Here is a 12,662-nt window from a genome sequence, read left to right on the forward strand (position 1 = left end):
TCGCCATGTTTAACCTGGAAGCCAATTTTGGAAATTAATATTTAATTGAATTTATAACGTAGGTGGATTTGGATCAATAGTGTTAAGTTCCGCTTGCAATCCAAGTCTAAACTATTAATAACAGATAAGTTAAATTTGGAATCAATAATGTTAAGTTCTGTTTGCGATTCTTAATTTAACTTCTAAAGAACACAATAGGTTATTTAGGAAAGGTTCGACACTTGTACAAAATTTTTGTACAGTGGAACCGGTACGATGTTCCTAGGACTAACCAACACAAACAAGAAGAAGAAACATATCCAAGATGAGAATGCTACAAATAAAAATCAGAAGAAGTAGAGCTTAACCGAATGGATGACAAATCAACAATAGAAGATGCAATATCTGGAACATTCAGCTCTTCTAATACATATAGTCCCCTGTCTACGACCTATCCTAATCAGCTTCTGGGATCGCGGATCTTGCACATAACAAGAAAATGAAGTAAAAGAAATTGAGCTATCAGAATCACATAATTGACCAACTGAGACAAAATTTAAAATAAGATTAGGAATATGATATACGTTAGGTAGAGATACATTAGACGTACAGATAGAGTCAACACCAGCTAATGATATGGGAGAACCATCATATGACCAACACAGAAGGTGATGAATTTATAAATATAAAAGAATTGACATTAGGCGACATATGATACGACGCTTCAGAATCAAGGATCCAGATAGAGGAATGTATACCTGAGGTACCACTAAAGAACAAACTTATGTGAGAAGAGGTAGATATGACGTATGGCTGAAATGTAAGAAACTTCTGAAACTGTACAGTAAGAGCAGCGATTATGACATTGGATGATTGAGTCACTCTAGAGGCTGTAAGAGAAATTGCTGCTACCATGTTGGGTGCTCGAGGTTTAAGGAATCGTTGTTGTGGTTGACTATCGAATTTCCATAGAAATGACAAAATCAATAGTCACATTTTTTTTTGTCGTCAAGTGGACTTAAAGAACTTAAAATCTGATCTCCACCGTTCAAAATGTACCCCTGGATGTGAGGAACATTCTCTCAAAGTTTCAAGATGATCCAATGGGTGAAACTCAAGAAAATACAATTCTTCTATAGTCGCCTAAAATAATTCTGAAAATGAAATTATTCCAAGGTTTACCAAGAGAGGAGGTGAGGAGATGGATTAGCTCTGATACCATATGAATAAAATAAAGAATGCAAATAAAGTATAAAAAATAATACAAAGCGAAGGAGAGAGAGGTAGTCGTAAAAGAAGGTTAGCAAATTATATTTACAAGAAACTTAGGTTTATAAAAGAAAAGAAATATAAAAATAGATAATAAAATAATAGTAAAAGATTAATATATCTCTATGTAATAATGATTTATCATATACGAACAGTAAAATAGTAATTTTTTTTTTTAAAAAAATAAGTAAGAGGATTAGACCATTGGTTGAATATAATTAATGATTTCTCTTGTCTAGGAATAAAATAGAATTAGCATAAAAAAAAACATTGTTCAACAAGTAACACAAAGAAGCCTTCACCAAAAAAATAAACTCATATTTTTCTATTGAAATCATCAATAAATAAAGACCACCAAGTAATAATTTTTATCAAGAGATTCAAACGTGATAGGACTACAAATATCAACATGAACAAGTTAGAATTATTTGGTTGCTGTCAAAATGAATTGCTTTAGAAATCTCTTTATTAGATGCTTGCTTAATAAACATATTTCACATAATTGATGGGCCGACTATACACCCCACACCTTGTCCCCATCTTTAAACAATGCCCCAATTTCATACAGATTAAAAGTGCACCTACCAACATTAAGGTTTCTCATTACTATTATATATAGAAAATTTGAATAGTTCAATTAAAAAAAAATATCGACTCAATATAATTCGACATAATTAGCCAGAGTAAAGAATTTCTCCTTAGTAAAAAAAAATATGTATAAAACTCAACCTCTTCAAACTAATTGAGATATGCCATTGTAAATTGATATATTAAAAATTAATTAGGCCTACTGAAGCAGCAATTCCTAGTTATCAACTACCTCCTCATTAGTGCTTTGCAGAAATTTTCCCACTTTAAACCAAAAAATATGAAAAGGAATCATTTGATTTTGTATTGTGTTTTTACAAAATGTAAAAATTATTATTTCAATGTCAATGAAATTTTTATTGATAGGTGGGAAAAATATTTAAAATTTTGATATATCTCACCTATCATGTGAATATCTTGTCATGCCGAACTTTTTGATAGGGTTATCGGTATGAAATTTAATATTTTAAAATAGTTTATATCATATCAAAATTTTATTATCAAGAACATGAAATTTATATCATATTAAAAATTTAATATATCGAAATTTTAGTATACTAAATTTTTAATATGATATTGATTTATATTTTTATATATCAAAATTTTCAATATGTATGATCTATTGTATTGTATAAAAAAATTGATACAATATGATATACAACATCTTTGTTATAATAAGATTCTTCAAGAAATAAAAAAATTGAAAAAAACTAGAACAATTTTCAATTTTGAAATTTTGACCCATGGATGCATGTACATTCAGCTTCAAAAACTAAAAAAATTAAAAAAAAACTAGAACAATTTTTAGTAGTTTTTTTTGTTAAAGATTTTCCTGGATACATTGTATTATAATCCTAAAAAACTAAAACCACTAATTCATTTAAAACTCATAATAAGCAAAAATATTAACTAAAACAAAAATTCATAAATAATTATAAAATTATCACGTTGAGTTAAGTAGAAGTGTATTAACCATTTCAATCGAGACAATAAGGATACGGGCCAATAACAAAATCCAATTTAAATCATGGGCAATAAAAGTCGATGCAATAAGGATACGGGCCAATAACAAAATCAAATTTAAATCCATGGGCAATAACAACGAGTTGAGAAAATTCAGATATTTATAAGAGGTCTTTATCACTGTCATAAATCTAAGTTAAAAATATATAGAAAACTATAAAAAAAATTGGTAAGTAATGATTATTTTAGTGTAACATTAGTAGGGCTGAGAAATTGGTTTAACGGACAAATTTAATTGAAATCCGTTTTTTTTTCAAATTAGTTAAACTTACCAAAATTTCCAATTAAAATTAAATTGATAAAATATTAATTAATTTAATTTTTTGACTGAATTAATTAAAATTTTAATAATAATATATTTCTAACTGATTTTTAGTGTCTATTTGGTTAATTTAAAATTAGAGACTTAGATTCGTGATATAGGGATTTAAGGTCCAGCTTATTTTATTTATTCAATTTATTCAATTTATTTGATTTAATCAGATTTTAAAATTGAAATCAAACGAATCAATCAAAACAACCATATTTAAAAAAAAAATAAAAATAACTAAATTAAAATTTTAAATTTGATCAATTAATTCATTTAACTAAATTTTTACTCACCCTGTAAAAGCTCTTTTGTTGTCACTATATTATTAGATTGAAGAACCAAAACCAAAAAATTAGGCAAACTAGTATTAATTTCATATACGTGTTTAAATGGAAACACATAAAAGTGTTATATATTATATACTCAGGCACAAAAGTTTAGCCTTTTATTTAAGTAGAGTTTTATAAAATAATTATGAAATGTCACAACATAATCTTTGATTAATAAAACACTTAACCGAATCAACCAAGAACAATAAAAGTAAATATATGTCTCTCTATGACGGTTCGGTACTGAAGACATAGGGTATTATCATATGAGATTTGGGGTCAAAACTCGAATCGTCCGAGCAAGCATTCCCCCATACCTTGACTATATCCATTAATAATTAGTAGTCACTCATGATTTGTTGGTTGGTACTCGGAAAACCTAGAGGTTCCACTGTACAAAAATTTTGTACAAAGGTCTGAACTTTTTCCTAGCTACCATGTGTTCTTTTAAATTAAATTTTGGATCGCCTGCGGAACTTAACACGTTTGATCCAAAACTTAATCTATTTGTTCTTTTAGGTTTTGACTTGGATCTCCTGCGGAACTTAACACGTTCAACCCAAATCACCTTAAGTTATTAATTCCATTAAATATTAATTTCCATAATTGGTTCCCAGTACTGACGTGGCGAGGCACATGGCCTTCTTGGATATGGGAGCAACCACCACCGACTAGACAAAACCTTTTATGGAAAGCTAATATTTAATTTCCTAAAATAACTTTAGGTTAACCGAAAAGAACAATCAAATCACAAGGATAAATAAAACAAAAGAACACAACATCGAAAAACATATTCGAAATACTAGAACGTAAGCCTCTTGTATTTGGTATTATTTCCATAAATAACTAGTATGATGCGGAAAAGGAAAAACTACTAGTTATACCTTCTAGAAAGACCTCTTGATCTTCTATCATATTCCTCTTCTAACCTCGAACGTTGTGTGGGCAACGATCTTCCGAGATGAGAAACCACCAATCACCTTCTTCTCCTCCTAGCTAGGTTCGGCCACAAAGAAAGAAGCTTCACCAAGGAAGAAAATCAAAACACTAACCAAGCTCCAAGAGACGCTAGCTTCCTCTCCTTCTTCTTCTTCTTCTCCAAGTAGTATCCGGCCACCACAAAAAGCTCCAAGGGAAGAGAGAGGTTCGGCCACCACAAGAGGAAGAGAGGGAAAGGATGGCCGGCCACACCAAGGAACAAAAGAGGGAGAGAAAATAATAGAGGTTGTTCAATGAAGGCACCCTCACCCCTTCTTTTATATTCCTTGGCCTAGGCAAATTAGGAAATTTAATTACAATAAAATTTCCTCAATTTCCTTGACATGATTTAATTGAGAAAAATAAAATAAAATTTCCCCAATTGAAATCTTATGGCCGGTCACATTAATGAAATCAAATTGGACAAGTTTCAATCAACAATTAAAACTTCCTAATTTGTTTCCGGAAATTTTAAAAAATAAAATTTCTCTTCAAAATCTCTTCATGGTTGATAAAAAGGGAATTTCTATAATTTTAATTTTACAACATGTGAATAATTTTTAAAGAGAAAATAAAATATCTCACCAATCTACAAATAAGGAAAGAGATCTAATCTCTTTCTTTAATCTATTGTAGATCTTTTACAAGAGAGATATTTTAATTTTAATTCTCTTTAATAAATTATATCTTCCACATAATAAAAATTAAAATTAAATTTCTTTTTTAATTTAATTTGGCCGGCCCCCACTAGCTTGGGTTCAAGCTAGGGTCGGCCACCCAATCTTATACCTAGGTCGGCCCTAGCTTGGTTCCCAAGCTAGCTTGGCCGGCCCCCTTTAGGTGGGTATAGAAGGTGGGTATAGGTGGGTATAGTACTTTATAAATAAGAGGCTACGATAGGGACCGAGAGGAGGAATTGGTTTTGGTCTCCCGATAAAATTAAGCATCCCATGTTCGCCCCGAACACACAACTTAATTTTATCAATAATAATTCATTCCACTAGAGAACTATTATTGAACTACCGCACCAATCCCAAATTACATTTTTGGGCTCCTTCTTATTATGAGTGTGTTAGTCTCTCTGTGTTTAAGATATCGAATGTCCACTAATTAAGTGAGTTACTGACAACTCATTTAATTAATATCTAAGTCCAAGAGTAGTACCACTCAACCTTATTTTCATGTCGGACTAAGTCCACCTACAGGGTTTAACATGACAATCCTTATGAGCTCCTCTTGAGGACATTATCAACCTAGTATCTCTAGGACACAGTTTCCTTCTATAATCAACAACACACACTATAGGTGATATCATTTCCCAACTTATCAGGCTTAATGATTCATCGAACTAAATCTCACCCATTGATAAATTAAAGAAATAAATATCAAATATATGTGCCTGTTATTATATTAGGATTAAGAGCACACACTTCCATAATAACCGAGGTCTTTGTTTCTTTATAAAGTCAGTATAAAAGAAACGACCTCAAATGGTCTTACTCAATACACTCTAAGTGTACTAGTGTAATTATATAGTCAAGATAAACTAATTCCTAATTACACTACGACCTCCCAATGGTTTGTTCCTTTCCATTTTGGTCGTGAGCTACTGTTTATAATTTATAAGATACTGATAACATCATCTTCTATATGTGACACCACATACTATGTTATCTACAATATAAATTAATTGAACAACTACAAACAAATGTAGATAAATTGACCAAATGTGATTCTTTATTTAACATAAATGTTTACAAAAACTTAGGCTTTCAGTATACATTCCAACATGATTTACCTCCTCCGTATTAATCTAAGAACAAATTAGTAGGGGATGAACGAATCACTTTTTGCCACGTGTTAACGTTCCGCAAGTGTACGGATACGTCGTCAATAATAAAGAAAGATATCGTATCCACAGGATCTGGTATAAGCACTAAAGATATCTCAACACAAATTAGTTAAACAACTAATCAATTGATTTATGAAAACTAGTGCAACTATGAAAAGTAAAGAATAGAGATAAAAGAATAGAAAAAAGAATAAGGGCTATATGATAAAGGATGTTATAGGAATTTCGGTTTCTTTGTAATGTTATTCAGTGTAGGCGATCTACCAAATCGTATTCCTCAATTGTCCATCATTTGTAGAAGGTTGGCGGTTCTCTCTTGCAATAGACAAACGACCTAGGACTGAAATCTATACCTAAATGTGATCAATTAGGAATGATTCCTATGTTGTCCTTACAAGAGCTTGTCTGTCACGTGCGTCCCTCGGAAAACCAACATAGAAATTGATTACTTCTCAACCTCATCAAGATATGAAAGATTAATGCATCCAATCTATCTTACCCCCTTGAATGCCCTTATTTCACCCTCAAGATCATCCCTCAATCGTCCTTACACGGGCTTGTCTGTCACGAACGCCCCTCGGATAATCGAGTGAGGAATCACCTCTACAAGATCCACAAGATACTCAAACATTCAATCAAGTATGATAATTAAGCCAAATCACAACAATCCACACAAGATCAAATAGATACAAACAGGGCAAAATCATAGAAATAGGAAATTGGCAAATCCATAAGAGTTTACATCAAATTCACATTACAAATACTTCCTCCATCCTAGAACAAAGAGATCTAATCCATAGAACGAGAAAAGAAACCCGAAGACAAAAAGATCTCAAGCATCTTGATCCCAAAACCTAAGAAGAGAAGGGAAGAAAAGCTTATCTACAATGAAAAACGGTCTTCGGATCTAATCCTCGATCTCGGAGTCGCTTCGGTGAAGATCCGCCCTTAAATCGTCAGAAGATCCCTCCAAGAACGGTGAGGAATCACCCAAATCTCCTTCTCTCCCAAAAGAACTCCCCTTTCAAATGAGGAAGAAACCATTATATAGAGCTGGGGTTTGGGCGCCACACGACCCCGAGACATGACTGTTTGAAGCTCACACGGCCTGGTCCATTCCCTTTACTGCCCAGGTGACACGGCCGTGTGATGCTCACACGACCATGGCATGCTCTGCCACTGCCCCTTGCACGACCGTGTAGATCTACACGACCTTCTTTGCCTCTGGCTCTGAAACTCCTGCACGACCGTGTCTGGGACACGACCAGGGCTTTCTTGGCTTCTAGAAATGTTGCACGGCCGTGTGATACACACGACCGTGATATGCTTGTCTTCAAAAATTGACACGGCCTTGTGATACTCACACGGTTGTGCCCTTCCTCCTTCCTACTGAGGTTGCACGGGTGAGCACCACCACATGGCTTGGGCAACTCCCCATTCTGCCAGTGTTGCAGGGATGAGGATCACCACACGGCCTGGGCAACTCCCCATGATAGGGCCGTGTGGCACTCAGGGATGGTATATTCCTCCTTCGTTCAATTGTAGATTTTGCCTCGAACATCAATTCTTCTTCAAATACGACTCCTGCGTACAGAAAATGCACAAAAGCATATCTTCGAACAAAAAGAGTAAATATGCTAAAAGAAAAGCTAGAAGTACGAAAATGCATAGATAAAGCATGCGTAAAATATGTGAATGTGCGTTAAAACATGCTAAACAAGTGTATACAATCTACGCACATCACACCCCCAGACTTAAACTTTTGCTTGTCCTCAAGCAAAAATACCATAATCTTAATTCATATGCTCTACAATGCATTCATAATCCCTAATGTATTTTCCTAACTCTATCAAAAAGTTTCATTAACAAGTATGATCATAGAAACAAGTCAAGTATGGCTCAAGCATAAGTCTCTTGTGCACAGTGCAAAAAGTGACCTAAACTTTTTAAGTTTCAATCTATATCCTAGTCAAGTCGTCATCCAGATGAGTTCCTAATGTTTTCGATGATAGGCACTTACCTGCCACACACTTGATTCATATTTCTCAATCAACCGAGGGTCTCAAAGGCGTGCTCAATATCAAGAGAAGCTAAGTAGTCATTTCCCCAGTAACCTAACTCGGTCTCAAAGGGGTGACTTACTAGATTCCACTCACGACAACTGTTTTTTATATTACTTATTCACTTTTTTTTTATATAAGTATTTGCATTGTACAAAACTTATTTACAAATGTACTTTTAGCATAAATGTTGGGATATTTTGATTTTTTCAAATGAGCTTACATGATTTGAGCATCATTCAGTAACCAAAATAAAGTTTGAGAAATCACCATGGAAACAAAGTACTAAACAAATAAGATGAATCATGACTTATTTCAAGGATATCAACTATCCAAGCTCAAGTATAGTAAAAGTAAGATCCTTAAGGTCAAGCCAAATTTCAAACTTATCTCCATATGATACTTAGCTTATTTCATGCTACCCAAGATAGAGAAAAGAAATACACTAAGCATACTACTAGCATCATTTACAACATCATGAATCAAGATAAAAAATGTGCTAACATCTTTACTAAAAGACAAGAAAGTAGATTGTATACACTTGTTTAACATGTTTTGACGCACATTCACATATTTTGCGCATGCTTTATCTATGCATTTTTGTACTTCTAGCTTTGCTTTTAGCATATTTACTCTTTTTATTCGGAGATATGCTTTTGTGCATTTTCTGTACACAGGAGTCGTATTTGGAGAAGAATTGATGTTCGAGGCAAAATCTACAATTGAACGAAGGAGGAAGATACCATCCCTGAGTGCCACACGACCTTGTCATGAGGAGTTGCCCAGGTCGTGTGGTGATCCTCACCCCTGCAACACTGGCAGAATGGGGAGTTGCCCAAGTCGTGTGGTGGTGCTCACCCGTGCAGCCTCAGCAGGAAGGAGGAAGGGCACGACCGTGTGAGTCTCACAAGGCCGTGCTAATTTTTGAAGACAAGCATATCATGGTCGTGTGTGTCACACAACCGTGCAACATTTCTAGAAGCCAAGAAAGCCCTGGCCGTGTCCCAGACACGGTCGTGCAGGAGTTTCAGAGCCAAAAGCAGAGCAGGCCGTGTAGATCTATACGGCCGTGCAAGGGGGCAGTGGCAGAGCATGCCATGGCCGTGTGAGCATCACACAGCCGTGTCACCTGGGCAGTGAAGGGAATGGACCAGGCCGTGTGAGCTTCACACAGTCATGTCTCAGGGCCATGTGGCGCCCAAACCCCATCTCTATATAAGGGTTTCTTCCTCATTTGAAAGGGGAGTTCTCCCTTTTGGGAGAGGAGGAGATTTGGGCGATTCCTCACCGTTCTTGGAGGGATCTTCCGGCGATTTAAGGGAAGATCTTCACCGAAGCGACTCCGAGATCGAGGATTGGATTCGAAGACTGTTCTTCATTGTAGATAAGCTTTTCTTCCCTTCTCTTCTTGGATTTTGGGATCAAGATGCTTGAGATCTTTTTGTCTTCGGGTTTCTTTTCTCGTTCTATGGATTAGATCTCTTTATTCTAGGATGGAGAAAGTATTTGTAATGTGAATTTGATGTAAACTCTTGTGGATTTACAAATTTCTTATTTCTATGATTTTGCCATGTTTGTATCTATTTGATCTTGTGTGGATTGTTGTGATTAGGCTTAATTACCATACTTGATTGAATATTTAGGTATATTGTGGATCTTGTAGAGGTGATTCCTCACTCGATTATCCGAGGGACATTCGTGACAGACAAGCCTATGTAAGGACGATTGAGGGATGATCTTGAGGCTGAAATAAGGGCATTTAAGGGGGTACGATAGATTGGATGCATTAATCTTTCATATCTTGATGAGGTTGAGAAGTAATGAATTTCTATGTTGATTTTCTGAGAGGCGCACGTGACAGGAAAGCCCGTGTAAGGACAATATAGGAATCATTCATAATTGATCACATTTAGGTATAGATTTCAGTCTTAGGTCATTTGTCTATTGCAAGAGAGAACCGACACGCTTCTACAAATGATGGACAATTGAGGAATACGATTTGGTAAAGTGAAGTTTGATGTTCTCAAGATGTATGCCACGAAAAATCAAAACAAAATGCAAGACATAGCAAAAACAAAAACAAACAAAACAAATCAAATGCATCTAACGTATCCCCCCAGACTTAAACTTTTCATTGTCCCAATGAAAACCAAATACAATGCAGAGGAGATTAAAAGTAAGAGAAGTTACCAAATGACGCGTGTCAAATGCCCATGTTAATAACTTCTCCATTATGTAGTTGCACTCCACCTTACCTTAGAATCCTATAAAAGAAGATAGACAACAAAAATTCAGTAGAGGATACATGTTTATTATAAATAACTAAAGACATAAAGAAAATAAGGAAAATGAACTTGGGTTGCCTCCCAAGAAACGCTTGTTTAAGTTCATTAGCTGGACCATCTCATTAAATTCATCGAAATCTCGCTCTTGGAGGGGTAAGATATTTCAGCACCCTCCTACCGAGGGCTCTTATTATGGAGGGAGCTTCCAATATAGGAATTACAAAATGAAGTATTGCTCTCTCCATCTTCGTCTTCTTTAAAGTTCTTTCAGGTGGTCGAAGATGGTTCAGATTTAGCTTCCAATCATTAGCCCAAGTGAAATCTGCACATGAAAAGAAAGTACAAATCTCCCACAAACATATTAGATAAGATAGAGCCATAACCATATTAAGATAAGTAGAATAAGAAATAAAATCTGAATCACATCCAACAAAATCAATGATAGGTACCTCTATAAAATTTTCCAAAAGATCACAAGAAATACTAACCTTACTTTGCTGAGAGATACCTGAAATTTATAAACATGTAGATGTGACTTCCTCTGAATCAAATGATGGTTCTAGCTCTAGCTAAGGTGTTGATGATATCAATGATGGTGATTCTTGAGACTCTGCTAGCTATGCAAAAGTCCATACACATTGTTCCACAACATGATTAATTCTTACAACCTCTAAAGGTTTTGTGGACAAAGGTGGTGATCCTTGAGATGCTGCTTCCACAACACAGCTCCCTACATATTCTTCCATATCATCATCATCAACACATATATCAAAAAATAAACCAACATCTATATCCTCAATAGGAGAATCAATAACAAGAGGATTAATAACTTCACTTGCAGTTTTAAATTGATCTACCACATCATATTCATCATCTGAAAATTTAATGTCACTATAACACCCTATAAAATCTGAAAGCAAATCTGAAAACTTATTTACCACTGCATTATCAATAAAATCCTCATCTTCATATACATTCAAAAATCTGCACTCAACCATATTAGTGTCACAGGATTTGTTGAAATTTTTATTTTCATTAACCCCCACTAACCTTTGTGGAAAAGGAACCCTTAGTGAAAGTCTTGGGAAAGATTGAACTTCCTTTTTCCCAAATTACCTTTGAGCTTTTGGAGGAGGTCCAACTTTCTTATCTAGTGTTGGCGTGATCAATAACCTAACATCGTCACACTTTTCACTAGATCTTGTCTGCGAAAGAGGGAGATCTTCTTTAAACTATTTTGAAACAATACTTTCAATCTTTGCCCTCAAATGTTTGAACTCCCCGTTCTGTGACTTGTGAGTCTCAAGACTCATAGATGGTTGAGTTACAATTTGTTTGACAGACTCTATAGCATTTATGGCTTGCACTTCATGAATGTTTGAGGGAAATTTCATCCAACTTATGTTCGACCATTCATGGAGGTTTAATGTCACTTGATCAATTAACATATATGCTCCATCTACACTTTTGTCCATAAAAGATCCTCCAGCTGATGAAGCCAATAAACTCTTGTTTGAGAAAGAAATTTCCTCATAAAATATGTGCAGAATCAACCATTTTTCAAAACCATGATGAGGGCGCTGCCTTTGAAGACTCTTGAATCTATCCCATGCTTCAAATAATGATTCTCCATATGCCTGAGCAAAATTTGTTATTCAATTCCTCATATACACTGTTCTGCTTGGAGAGAAAAAATGATTCAGAAATGGCTTCTCCAATTGCTCCCAACTTGTGATACTTTGAGGATGAAGAAAATATAACCAAGTCCTTGCTTTATCCTTGATACTGAAAGGAAATGTCATCAATCAAACTACATCTGCTGACACTCCTTCACATTTCACCATATCACAAATCTCTAAAAATGTTTTAAGATACAGATAAGGACTTTTTGATACTTCTCCTTCAAATTTGTGACCTTGTATCATGGAAATTAACTCTGGATCTAGTTGGAAACTTTTTTCTTCAATTTGAGGTTGCACAATGGGAGAT

General features: G+C 34.7%; 1 non-coding gene across 1 annotated transcript; it reads left to right on the forward strand.

Moving 5' to 3' along the window:
• Positions 1 to 12,236: 12,236 nt before the first annotated feature.
• On the forward strand, positions 12,237 to 12,342 carry LOC122039159. The gene has a single exon (XR_006128050.1). It is a non-coding gene; the product is annotated as a small nucleolar RNA R71 (small nucleolar RNA).
• The last annotated feature ends 320 nt before the right edge of the window (positions 12,343 to 12,662 follow it).

Source organism: Zingiber officinale, chromosome 1A, assembly GCF_018446385.1.
Source record: "Zingiber officinale cultivar Zhangliang chromosome 1A, Zo_v1.1, whole genome shotgun sequence".
Lineage (NCBI taxonomy): Eukaryota > Viridiplantae > Streptophyta > Magnoliopsida > Zingiberales > Zingiberaceae > Zingiber > Zingiber officinale.